This window comes from Maylandia zebra, unplaced genomic scaffold (assembly GCF_041146795.1).
Source record: "Maylandia zebra isolate NMK-2024a unplaced genomic scaffold, Mzebra_GT3a scaffold11, whole genome shotgun sequence".
NCBI classification, from domain to species: Eukaryota; Metazoa; Chordata; class Actinopteri; order Cichliformes; family Cichlidae; genus Maylandia; species Maylandia zebra.
The window spans coordinates 4,133,967-4,147,500 of NW_027490041.1; the positions used below are offsets into that span (position 1 = coordinate 4,133,967).

The 13,534-nt window shown below is 42.3% G+C and overlaps 1 long non-coding RNA gene across 1 annotated transcript in view; it reads left to right on the forward strand.

Moving 5' to 3' along the window:
* Positions 1 to 9,158: 9,158 nt before the first annotated feature.
* LOC143415929 (uncharacterized) overlaps positions 9,159 to 13,534 on the forward strand; it is a 260,224-nt gene continuing 255,848 nt past the window's right edge. Inside the window, exon 1 of the long non-coding RNA XR_013096358.1 lies at positions 9,159 to 9,251. This is a non-coding gene — a long non-coding RNA (uncharacterized LOC143415929). The remainder of the gene's footprint in view (positions 9,252 to 13,534) is intronic.

Consider the following 13,534-nt stretch of genomic DNA (forward strand, 5'->3'; position numbering starts at 1 on the left):
ATGAACATACAGAACCAGGAGTAAAAAAATATGATATGAGTAGGCGAAAAAAATCAACATATAAATATTGTTCTGAGAGGCTTTTTGTTGGTTGAGTCTGAAATTGATTGTATGTACAATTCATATCCTTATAAAACGGCAGAAATATGGTGTTTTATTAATAAACTTACATTCATGGATATAAAATAGCTAAAAGTATTAACAAATATTTTATAAAAAAAACATTTATCATTCTTCCTGGGGAACTTAAAGAAAAAGAATAAAACATTTTCCTATCATAAAGAAAACTCCCTTAAAATATGGACAATAACAAAACTGCTAAATTCTTCCAGAATCTCTGTGTAGAGGAACCAAAAGAGATGTGCCACAGTTTCTGGATGATCCCCACAGAAAGTTCAATTAGTATTTATGTCTCTTTTAAATGTTACCATATAGTGACTGGCTGGGTCACATTTATGAAGAATTTTATATGAGATTTCCTTCACCTTGTTCACAATTAGATATTTATGGGATCATCCAGACTGTCTTCCAGGTGATATCTGGAACATGTCGGTTCCAGTAAGATATTCTATATATGGGAGAGACATGATATCTTCTTGGAATAAACTACGTCTTCTCTTATTGCTGTTACCAAGTTCCTGTGAAAAGCAGATTTTTCCCACTGCTGACTCAGCTGGATCAGGGAGAGTGACTGAGGCAGATATTGAGCTGTCAGTGTTTTTATATAACATTAAAGTCCCTGAGGGTATGGCACCAAGCACCATTGAGAATTCCCCAACACTGACGGGAAAATTATATAGTGTAAGGAATTCATTGTAAGTAAGTAGTGCTCCCTCGTTAAATTTTAAAACTTAGTAGCGGCCGCCATTGTTGGCAGCTGAAATTTGGCTGGGCCGCGCTATGAATTCTGGGATATGGTGGGCCACGAAGGACACACCCGACCCATCCTTCAAACTCGGGGGAATGAAGGACGCATTTGAAGGAGTCGAGGAATCGGGACAGCCTTCGTCGCCTGGCTGTGACGTCATCGGCCTTCAAATGCGGCCTCCGGAGGATGCAGCCGACGTTTTGGGACACAGCTTGTGTGTCTTTGTTGGTCATGTGACCTCCCAGGGACTACACATGGAAACGAGCAGTTTAGCTCAATTCTGGCAGGTTTCCATCGTCTGTTTTTGTCCTGATGTCCATGAACATGAACACTGTCCCTGTCAAACACGTCCAGATAATCTGATCCAGTGTTGTTCTTCTTCTGTGGTGTTTGTGATGGAGCAGCAGATCCTGATGTCCTCCACCAAGGGGGCAGCAAATTCAGCTGACTGTCATCATTTATTAAAAAGATGTAACAATGTGACATAATGCAATATAATAGTGTCAGTTACACATTGTGGGTTGCACTGTGACCAGAATGGACATTACCTCCTGCCTAATGGAAGCTGTCAGCCATCCTGCAACCATCAATTAGATAAGCAGAAGTGAAGGGATTGTTAACAACAATTTAATAATAAAATGTAATGTGATAGTTGCACTTTATTAGCTCCCCACAATCGTATGAATAATAACCATGAATGCACTGCATGCTCATAGCAAGTTCTTTAGGTTTAAAGTGAGATCCTGCTTTAAAGGGCGCTTCATCTGCTGGGAATGACATGTTTCTTCTAGTATGTAAGGCTCAGCCCATCTTACTGGGACTTACTTTTGTAGATCCACATGCTCTAAACCTGCTGCTCCATGATTGGTGCAGAAGCTTTAAGCTACTATTAACAAATAATGACCATGGACTTAGTTGTTACTACAATAACTTATCATTGAGCAACTTTTAATTTTACTTGTAAAACTATGCAAGTAGAATTGAATGGGGCACAGTGAGTTGAGCACAGGCCCACTCTGTGACACTCAGAGGTTTGTGGATATCATACTGAGAGTATTGGACACAGTGCAGCCAGCTTGCAGCCACTTTCCCACCACTTTAGCACAATGTTTACATGAGACTCAGCCACACTAATGTTCCTGGGCAGACATGTGGTGCAGCATGGCTGATGGCACTGTACCTGCAGCTGTCATGGACAAGAACCACTCAATACCTCACCCAAGCCAAGCCTGTGCTGATGTTGTGATCTGAGACCGAGACACTAACCCAGGATCAGGATATGATGTTGTGAGAGTTTCACTAAGAATTAGCTCTGATTACAAGATTTCAATCTATCGTAACTCTAATTTGTATTTACTTCAGTTTGTTCATCTTGGAGCTGTGTGCAGCTGAGGACAGTCTTATTATTACCAGGTGAGGATATGTAACAGCCACAGTCTGTAGAGATGATGTCACCATGGAGTGGTGATGTCACTGGAGCTGCCAATATGTGCTCCAGCCAAAGCTACACCAGAGGGTTGTGCTGTGTAACAGGTTGGTGCAGGTGGTGTTATCTACATTTGAACATTAGGCAACAGTCTCATGAAGACACTTTCTATTGTTCACTAAAGACCAACAATAACAGAGACAAAGGGAGAGCAGCAGAACTAGTGCTAACAATTAGCACTGCTAGCCTGCCCACCAACACCAGCTAATGTTATAAAAACCATGATCAATGATTTTGCTGTAACGGCTCCAGCTGTCTGTGTCAGGGACACGTTGGAGATGAAGTGAGTGATCCAGTGACAAAGGTTTGGAAAGCTGCAGTCAGCTGAGACTAAAGGAGTCACCTGACCGAGAGACCAAATGTTTCACTGAGAACGTCCAGATGAACAGAATCAACCTTTGGGATCATCTGTTCCACACATCCATGTTTCACATACTGCATTATATTTGCTCATTGCTGTGCACACAGGCCTGTGGCTTATAACCAACTCCAAGTTCAGACTCAGAGGCTGCTGAAGCTGTTTTCTGGAACAGAGACGTGTTGGATATGAAACCAACTCTTCTTTATGTGTCAGCACTGAGGAAAGGAGCAGCTTGGTTTCTAAGTGTATGAAGGACTGTAGCAGTGTGTGTGTGAGCTTTATTTCACAGACAGAACCATGTCAAAAACACAACTTCAGGTCAAAACAATACAAAATCAAAGAGTCTGATCAGAAGGATTAAACAGAGGAGTGTGGGACTGTTTTTAACAGACAGCAGGTTAAGCCAGGCTGGAGGAGTAAACTGAGCCTCGGTGTGAGCAGCAGTGTGTTTGACAGGAAGCTGAGATAAACAGTCTGGAGCCCATTTAGTGCTTCATATGAAAGTGTGAGGATTTGAAAGCAAATCTAAAATCAAGCAGGAGTCAGTGTGAGAATGATTTGTGCTTTTCCTCAGTCAGATGCTGGGAGTTTCAGTTCATCCATGTTCAGCGTGCTGTGCTTTGTGTAACAGGAGAAGATGACAGTATAAATCAAGTCTTCATGTCACTGAAAGCCTCCACAGTCTGCTATGGAGGTGCATCAGTTTGGATTTACAAGAAGAACATTTCTTAAACCTGCCACAAGATGGCGCTCCAACAGAAGGGATGTCCACAGTGTAACACAGACACACACATACTGTGTGAATGTGTGAGTGAATGGGCTTTCAACACAAGGCTTCTGCTGCTACCTTTAATGACATAATTAGCTAACAAGAACAAACTGTTAATTACCAGCAAAGAACGGCTCCAGATTTTAGCTGCTGACCATTTAGTGAAACGTTGATTACATCAGCTTATTGTTGATTCTTCAACCTTAATATCAGCTGCTTTAAAGGAGCCTGGTTCTCTGGCAGTAACACTTTTCTTCACTAGATGCAGTGCAGGCACAGTCTGTGTTTCTAAACTACACACTAATGTTCACTGTTGTGCAGCTAAATCCTCCCTCTGGATGGGAAGAATCCCTGTCAGGCTTCAAACACCTGGCTTGGTGTTCTGGAGCTAATGTGTCACCTGTGAGGACTCTGAGATGAACACACAGCAGACACTTCAGTTCTCCGTCTGTGTGTCCTCAGTTTCCCAGCATGCCTTGGCTGTGGTGGTGGAGGTGAATGAGGGGGAACATGCTGCTCTGTCAGCACTCAGGTTTCATACCTGCTGATCTCAGAGGACAAAGCGGCGTTACAGCAGCGCACGTTGATGAGACCTGATGCTCTGAACAGTTCAGACTTCAGCCTCACTCTGAGAAAACAAACCACTGACTGTCAGCAGCAACTACACCTGCTCCATCAGTGACGGAGAGAAGAACTGAGACTGAGAGACATACAGCTGCAGGACAAAGGTCAGAAACGCCCGCTCTTTGTACGGGTCAGGAGTTAGTACTGCAGAGGTCAGAGGTCAGCTTGCTGACAAACCATTTGAAACAGTTTGGAGCTAAAAGCACAACAGCAGAGGAAAGAAGAGACACTGCAGAGATGATGCAAAATATTGTGTTTTGTTCTCAGCTGTCAAAAAGTGTAACACACGTGTTCCAGCACAGCCTTTGTGTACTTTCACTTCTCCATACTGTCCATTGGAAATCCTGTTTGTTCCTTTTTGATTTCAGTCCATGTGTCCAAAGCAAACTTCTGTCCCACACTTTCTCTGCTGACTCTTCACCGATGCTCAGATGATCTCAGATGATTTCACCAGAACTCATCAAAATTCGGGCTCCACAGAAACCCAGACGTCACTAAACAAGCGTAAGAAGCAAAGTGAAAACTGGTCGTTCAGCTTTATTGACCAAAGATAAGCTCACATGTCACCTCATGACACAGACACTTATTTCCACAGCATGCACGAGGACTGACAATAAGTGTCTATAAAGCCACTTCTATCTGCCACACCTGTGCTTCTGTCATGGTTGCTCTCCTCTCACTCTGTCATTTATCCACAGTCTGCCTCCCTCTGCTCCGTCAGCTGACGTCCTCTCTACACCACCTGCTGTGTTTTATCCTGCAAAAACACATTTAAGAAGCGTTGCACCGAGTAACGGGAGTAACTGCTATAAAATCCATTTAAAGGAGGTGGTGCTGAGTGCTGTGACTGGGGTCCCACCACTGACATCACGGGTGGAGGACATGTTGGAAAACTGCTACAAAGTGCTGTGCAGCCAGCAGAGCTTACAGTCTGTCCTGTGTGTCATACAGGCTCTCACACTTAGTGTTTCTGTGACACATTGAAGAGAAGTTTGTGTTGTTCACAGTTGTGCTTGTACTGAGTGACAGCTGACATGACCTAACAGGAATAATGTGTCTGTGCTGAATGAGAAGTAACACACAATGAAGTCTTGATGCATCTCCATCATCCAGGAAAGTGAGTCTGTTGGTTCTGTTCATCTGGACGCAGCGTTTTGTGGGAGAAACGTGTCGTCATCATCAGGTGACGTCTTCAGTCTCAGCTGCAGGTTTCAGTCTTACAAACAGGACATTTGCATAAAGACTGAAAGCAGCTGCAGGAACGATGGGCTGGGAGCTCCGTTCCTTCATCTTAATTATGCAGATTCTCAGGACCATTGATCAACAACCACTGATCCATGTCCATGAGTCCCATTCACAGAGATGTGGAAATGGCTGCAGTCACAGCATGTAAGATGGAAATAAATGAGAAGGATTTAGCTGAAGTGGATTTGATTTATGTTAGTTCTTTTTTAACTTGTAGTTCTACATTGGAAGATTATTGTGATATTGGAATATAAAAATACATTTATATTCTATTATTTTCTCAAAATAAGCGTCACACTCGTGGAAGCCGGTGTAGCCGCCGAAACGCCTGCATTTATGGAGGCTTTCAGCCCCAGGTAGGCCAGTTATGGATCTTGGGATCCACATTATGTCAGCATAAAATACATACTTGGGCAGAATTTTGCAAATATCTATTTTTCATTTTGTAGCAGCATAGAGCTTTTTTCCAATTATTTTTTAAAAGTCAGGTCAAGGCTCCAAAAGCCCAAAGGCGATATAACAGTTTGTGTTTGCTACATGGATCATTGTAGTTCAGCTTTCCTTTGTTATGTTTCTTTAAGAGCTCAAAATGTGTTCATTACATAAATCAAATGTCATTTTCTCTGTAGCACTTCATGGATTTCATAAGCAACACACTGTAGTTGTTCACACAAAGCATAAAGGTAAAAACAATATACACAGTGTTATCTTCATTTTAGATGTCACAAAGTATTTGCGGCTCCCAGTGTTTTCCCGAACCCTGACCCTTTGTGTGGAAACCGGGTCCAAAAGGCTCTTTGGGTGTTAAAGGTTGCTGACCCCTGCACTAGGCCCAACTGACACATATATTTGATTCCAAATACAAAAAATAATGTGTAACCTGCTGGAAGAATGTAGGAGGTTGAGACAGGATCTCAACACTTGGTGTCTGCAGCAAAAGACAACAATATGTGGGCCGATCGTGGCTCAAGAGTTGGCAGCTCGTCTTGTAATCGGAAGGTTGCCGGTTCGAGCCCCGGCTCGGACAGTCTCGGTTGTTGTGTACTTGGGCAAAAAAGCACTTTGGGGTCCTTAGGGACGAGTAAAGCACTCTACAAATACAGGCCATGTAATGGCAGAAACGTTCTCTAGTGTAAATCCTGACTAGTTCATTAACTACAGATCAGTTTCAGTGAACATTATTCACAGAGGGATCTGAGTTCCTTATACCAGACTCTACAGAAACTGTAACACTGTGCAGCTCTGCGACTCAACAATATGACAACAATGTAACACACACTAGAATCATCAAATAAAGCCCCACTAACCACTAGAACTAACTAACTAGCACTGGACACTTGCATATTAGAGATTTCTACCACCATAGGAGGCGAGATATCATCCTTGAACCAGAGCATCCAGCCCTCAATTTCGGACATAAAAAGCGACGTGGCCAGGCATGATAACACTTTGACTGAACTGCAGGACTGTGCCTCGAACCACTCTGACACCATCGCCACTCTCCAGGCCACTGTGGAGCGTTTGTCTGCGGAGGTAAAGAAGTTAGATGAGAGATGTGGAGCTCTTGAGGCGCTCCAGGAGGAATCATTTAAGAACTGCAGGAGAAGGCACAGAGGGACCCAAGATGACTGAGTTGGTTCACACCTGTTGGCGGAGGCGCTATCTCTCGAGGAGAAGCCTCATCGATCGAGCACATAGAGCGAATCGCCAGCGTCCCAAACAAAGTCATCTTCCTCGGCCCATCATCTTGAGATTGCACTACTACCACATTGGTGAGGAGATTCTGCTGAAAGCTGCAGAGAACAAGAACCTGATGTATAAGGGTTTTTAAAATAAACATCCTCCCAGATTTCCCTCCCTCTGTTGGAAACGCAGAGCCGCATTTGCAAATATGAGAGGAAGACTACGTGGGATGACCGGCGTCAGGTACAGACTGCTATACCCTGCAAAGCTGTTAGTGACCCATGGTGATGTGAGGAAAAGCTTTAGCGATCCCAAAGAGACCGTAGACTACGCGGAGAAGCACCTCTCCCACCCACCTTCAAATGTATTAAAAGCAAGGATATATCTATATGTCTAACGCTGACACAGCACTGTGTTTCTTCTTTTCCCTTTATATTCCATGTAAAGGTGAATATGGAGCGTTTATGGAGCTCGTTTATTGACCAGCTGTCAGTTAGAAGGTAAGAGTTACTAGGTTAACAGAGGTTAGCAGTAACAGTACGGGGAAGTATATTGTGTTGTTCTTTTGTTGGTTTTTATTTTATCCTACTTTACTTTGTTATTTTGATTTTACCTGTTGTGAGTGCTTCCCGTAATTCTCCTTTTTCTTGCGCCGCTGCGGCCAGAGTTCACAACATTACATATTTTTGTATCTATAAACAGGAAGCTGACACTCTCCAGACTTTATCAAAGGTGTGAGCGTCACAGCAGAGGCCTTTGTGTCAACGTAGCTGAAGACAAAACACAGAAACACATGAAGGAGATTTTCCTGGCCTGGATTTTATACAAATATTCTGCAGTACATCAAAAATGAAAGAAAACCATTAGTCAACATATGAACATCAACTCTGAAGTTACAGAGCTTTGATTGGAGACACAGCTGAGCGTTTTGCATTTTGCATAATTAATTACATAATTAATGATGTAACCATAATTAAATGGTTACATCATCTTTAAAGTCCCCAGAGATCAGGAAAAGGGCCTGAGGGTGCTGTGTTTGGAGTCTGCTGGTTACAGTGTGCAGGACCTCACAGGCTGCTGCAGCGTTAGCAGAGGGCGGGACATACACAGCTATCATAATCACGTGTGTAAACTCTCGTGGTAGATAGTACGGTCTCATGCTAACCGCTAGCAGCTCAATGTCCTTACAGCATAGCGTCTCTTTGATAGAGAAATGCCCAGAGTTACACCATCTATCGTTCACAAACACAGCCAGACCCCCTCCTCCCTTCTTACCACTCTCCGCTGTTCTGTCATAAGAGGCTCAGCAGCTAAAGCAGCACACCTGGGTCTCCCAGCCTATTAAAAGCAGCCCTTTGCTTCACCTGCTTCACTAAACATTATTATTTTAAGCAGAGTGGTGTGATTTATGTAGGCATTGCTGTGTGACAGGAGGACTTTTCTTGCACACCCACCAAATGAGGGCGCACATGCTTCCACGCCCACTGGTGACTGCACACATCCTTTCAAGGAAGCATTTCATTCATCCCTAACAAATGGAACAAAACACTGTGCAGCGTGTTCAGGTTTGAACGTGGCCCTGGCCTCTCTCTGCATCCACCTGGCACATGCAACACACATCCACTCCCTGCTGAACTGCTTGTATTTGATGTGTTGAAGTTTTGGTAAAGTTTGAATAAATTCCACTTTATTTATAGGAACATTTCATCTGTGGACTCCTGCTTCCCCTCTCCTTGAGCCAGTTTGTGACGGGAACATGACATAAGAAAAGTAATTTATCCCTTTTTGATTCTGTGTATCTGGCGCTCATCCAGTGAGTTCACACTTGGCAGAAACAGACTGAATTTGTCTGGAGAACTTTGGCTTCAGCCAAGTTAGATAAACACACTGTGTCTCTGTCAAAACAGCAGTGTAGTTGTGGCACCCCTGTGAGGGAATGAGCACATGAATATTATTTTGTGTAAAACACTCATGTAACGGGACATTTTTCATTGCTATATGTATTTATTTTCAGTTTCTTTAAGAGGATAGAAAATCCATGTAACAGGGATTCATTTTATGTTAGAAAGCAGTGAGGGCGGAACTTTGGTGCTTGCTCCGGGGTTTCGGGGAGCAGTAAGTGGAGCCCACCTTCCGCTGCTTCCTCAGACACGTTCTGGAGGAAAGCAGAGACGCATCGTGTCTTCCTTACTCTGCTCTTCACCTGCTTTTACAGGTCGGTACATGGTGCTCGCACCGAAAATGTTGTTTATTGTCACCATGGTTACCCAGGTTAATGTGAATGGGAGAGTTAAGGCGGTCCGCCAAAGTTATTTATATGTAAACACGGGAGAAAACCAGAGGAGTGTCCCGCGCGACCGCACCGCGAGCCCGCTCGTTAGGTGGAGCGCTCGTGAAGCAGAGTCAGTGCGCTCCTATGCTCTGTGCAAACGTGTTGTAATGCTCCAATCAAATCAGTTCTGTGAGATGTGAATGTTAATAGTTCTGTTAAAGTGACTGAGTAGATTAGCTAGTGTAACACAAGCACTCTGAGCAACTCTGTGTAGCTAACAGAGGCATTCATGGGTTGATTAAACAAGCTGTGTTTCATGATGCACTAAATAGTGATTTTGCCAGTAAATTACTGGAGGGAACAAATGTAATGTATTTACCAATGCTGTTATTGAATAGAACTGTTTAGCCAGTAAGACACTGCAGAAGACAATGTGATGTGTTTATTGATATGATAAAAGGATGTAGCTGTTATGGAAAGAAGTGTGAACTTGAGAAACTGAACCAGTTAAAAAGAGTATATTTCACTGATGTTGTGAAATAAGTAAATGTAATTGATGTGAATGAGGAAGCAGCTGAACAGTATATTGAAAGCTCATGTTTAGTGTTTTATAGCATTTATTTGTGTGAAATAAATCAGACTCAGACACGTTCTGGAGGAAAGCAGAGACGCATCGTGTCTTCCTTACTCTGCTCTTCACCTGCTTTTACAGGTAACATGTTTGTCATCGAGGTCTTCATCCTTGGGACCCGTAACATAGTAACTTCTTCATTGTTATACTTCTATAGTTTTCCCATTTTGTGAGCTGTGGATGTGGAAAGTGTCTCAGTGACACATCCACATGAAAACGGCGTTACCTTCGTTCATTTGCACGTCAAATGAACGAGCTGTTTGGACTTTAACGTCACAGCTGATGCTTCGATACTCGAACTCAAGAGTTCAGCTTCCACTCAGAGGTACAAGTACACACAGCAAAGATAAACGTGTACACAAGGTGGAACCCACAAGTGCACAGCTCCAACCAGAGATGGGCAGTAATCCGATTACTTTTTTTCAAGAAACGAGTAAAGTGAGGGATTACTATTGCAAAAAAGGTAATTAGATTACTGTTACTTTCCCGTAAGCACGCTGCGTTACTGCGTTACTAAAACCGCAGCTGTGTGCAGATGAACAATGGATAATCTATCGAGTGTGGAGAGAGTGTGAGCGTGCAGCGTTTAAAGCGTGGAAGCACTGACCTTACTTTGAGTTTGACTCTGTAAAAAGTGACAAAAACATTAGCATCCGCTGTTCACTGCGTCTGAAGACAACATGCTCACTCACTATGTGTTAATGGGCATGCTTATTTATAACTTTGATAAAATGTCATAAAAATAATTCCATGCCAGCTCACCATTGGTGATCAGGTAGTTTCTGTTCCAGTTCCAGTCCCATAAATCATGAAGCTTGCTGCCAGAAAAGCTTCAAATCTCCTTTGAAAGCTGTTTGTGGTCTTGATTGTGGGAGCTTCAGTTGTCTGACTCCAGCTGCCACACAGTGCTCACTGATATCATTTGCAAAAACCCCAGTGTGACAATATTTATCAGTGAAGCAGAAATCAGGAAGTGACGACTTTTCTTTGAACATTTGCTAAGGCTAAGCTGTGCTTTCTACCACAGTTGGGAATTTCCTGGTTTACAACAAATTATTGTGTCAACACCGCATAAGATTTCAAACTACAGGAAAATCACTGGAGTTATAAGAGGCAGACAACGACACACACACCACATGCATGCTGTTGCTATTTATTGTGGATTAACCTGTCAAGGGCAAGAACAAAAGAATTCTGCCTCAAATACAGGAAATCATAGCTTTCCTGTATTTCCTCCATTGTTGGCATGCTGGTTAGTGCTGTTGCTCCACAGTAAGAAGGTCCTGGGCTAAATTATCCATGAATGTAAACGGCTGTGTGTTTCTATCTGATAGACTGGTGAGCTGTCCAGGGTGTACCCTGCCTGGTAACCTATCACTTCAGGGTTATTTCCCAGCCCTGCTGCAACCAGGATAGAGATAGGAGGATGGTAGTTGTTGTAGACCCATTCAATTTCCATTGAAGGATTAAAATGTTCCAGGAGCTCAACTTACTCCATCTGAACATGTTTCAATCGTGTTTTATGAACACAACATGCAGCTTTACTGAATATGAAAAGGTTGTGCTGATTTAACTCAGTTGTTTAAGTTTCTGCCAAAGCAAAACCTTTGTGTACAACCAGTGTCCACTATTGAATCAAGTAAATCCAACATGTTTTTGTCAGTGCAAAAGGAGTTACGGTGCCTGTATTCCTGCACAATATTGTCCCGGGAGGGAGGAAAACTTTCTGGTGAAGTTTTGGTTGATTTTTGGGTTTTGCTTGACACTAGGTTGATTTTATCAGTGAGGTTTGGATTGTTTTCTTTCTCTAAGAGAGAGAAAGATGGTTTTATGCTTGGACATGTTTGCAGTGGGCCCCAGTATTTGTTACTTTATTAGTATTTTATTGGTTGCGTTTGTTTGTGCTTTTGTTACAGTGCACTGAGATAAGAACATCTGAGAGGTGTGATCCACCGGTGGTGATATTTTGGTATTTTGTGAGTTCCCGATTTAACAAATCAGCTCTTTAATCCAGACCTGAGAGGTTGAACTTTAAAGCGCTATAAAATATTCTTACTGGAAACAGTGGCAAAGTGTTTTTCTCCATGATTGTAATGGGCTTGGGAGAAATTCACTTATATGTGACATTGATCACATGAGAAGTCCTGAGCCTAAAAGGATTGCAGCGAGTCAATCCAGTCCAAAAACAAGGAGCTGTTTTCCTTTAAAATGATGACGTCATCTTGCTGGTGATGGAGGCTCGAACAGGCTGCGCGTGAGACTCCATTATCAGCAATATCTGGTATGAATGTGTGTGGATGTATGCATGTGACTGGACTGTGATGGACTGACGACTAAAAGTTTAACTGACTTGATACTGAGACAAAAACGGTGCCGACTTTAGGATTAGTGAATGTCCACAACAATTCACCCAGCCTGTAGAAGAAGGGTGGAGGTTTTGTCTTGCTTTGTTTTGTTGTTGCAGGAGCAGAAGGATGACAGAGACTAAAGGGGGAGGCTGTAGCTTCACATGAGTGTGAGCTGCAGACTGAACCCTTTGGTTGCTAATGTTGAGTCACTGATGTTTGCATTAAGAAAATTGTGTTTTATTAGCTGTGTTTTAATTAAGGTATCACATTATATTGTTGGGAATGTTAAATGCTAAAGTGAAGAAAAGCTTTGATTTCACTCATGACTGAACATGTTATTATTAACCATAGCAGGCCACTGTAAAGAGTCAATTAACTGTTATAGAGGAAAAAAGGCCAAAAACTCTGTTAATACCTATGAATAACAGGCAATGATAGACTTGTCACATTCAAAATAGAGACATGTAATAACAAACACGGGTCCGTGTCATTTAGGTTCTCCATTGAAATAGTCAATCATTTAGAAAAGTAGAATATATCTATATATATCTATATATCTATCTATATATCTATATATATATATATATATATATATATATATATATATTAGGGGTGCAACGATACACAAAATTCACGGTTCGGTTCGATACTTTGGTGTCACGGTTCGATATTTTTTCGATATAAAAAAAAATGTTCATGCCTTTTTAATTTGTCATTTATTAAAATTATAAATATATATTTTAACACAAAAGTACAGTTTTTAAATTTAACCCTAACCCTTGTGCGTGTTTTTTATTTTGACAGCGAATGCGCACCTGTGGACCACTTATGTGCAGCCCTGGTTATTTAGCTCGTCATATTGCAGCCACAGAAATTCTTTTGTCCATGAAACCATAAAGCTGCACTTTCTTTTTGCCTTATAGTCTGATTTGTCATAACGTCTCCGTTTTGTGGTAAACTTTTCTTTGGCTGTCACTTCTTCACCCTGACCTGTCTTATTTGGCTCAGCAGAACTGAAATGCTTTTACACAGGCACTCACATAAGCTCAGCGATTCTCTGCGCGATCAACCTCTCACATGTTTAAGCTGCGGGAGATTTCACTTGTCATGTTTGCATAGTAAGCTAACGATTAATAAGACAATGTCAGAGGAATTGGTGCACAAATTATCATCACTCACAGATCAGTGCTGTCGCTCTCTATACACAGTTCGCGCGATTGCAAAGTGAAAGCAAAAAAACAAGCGCA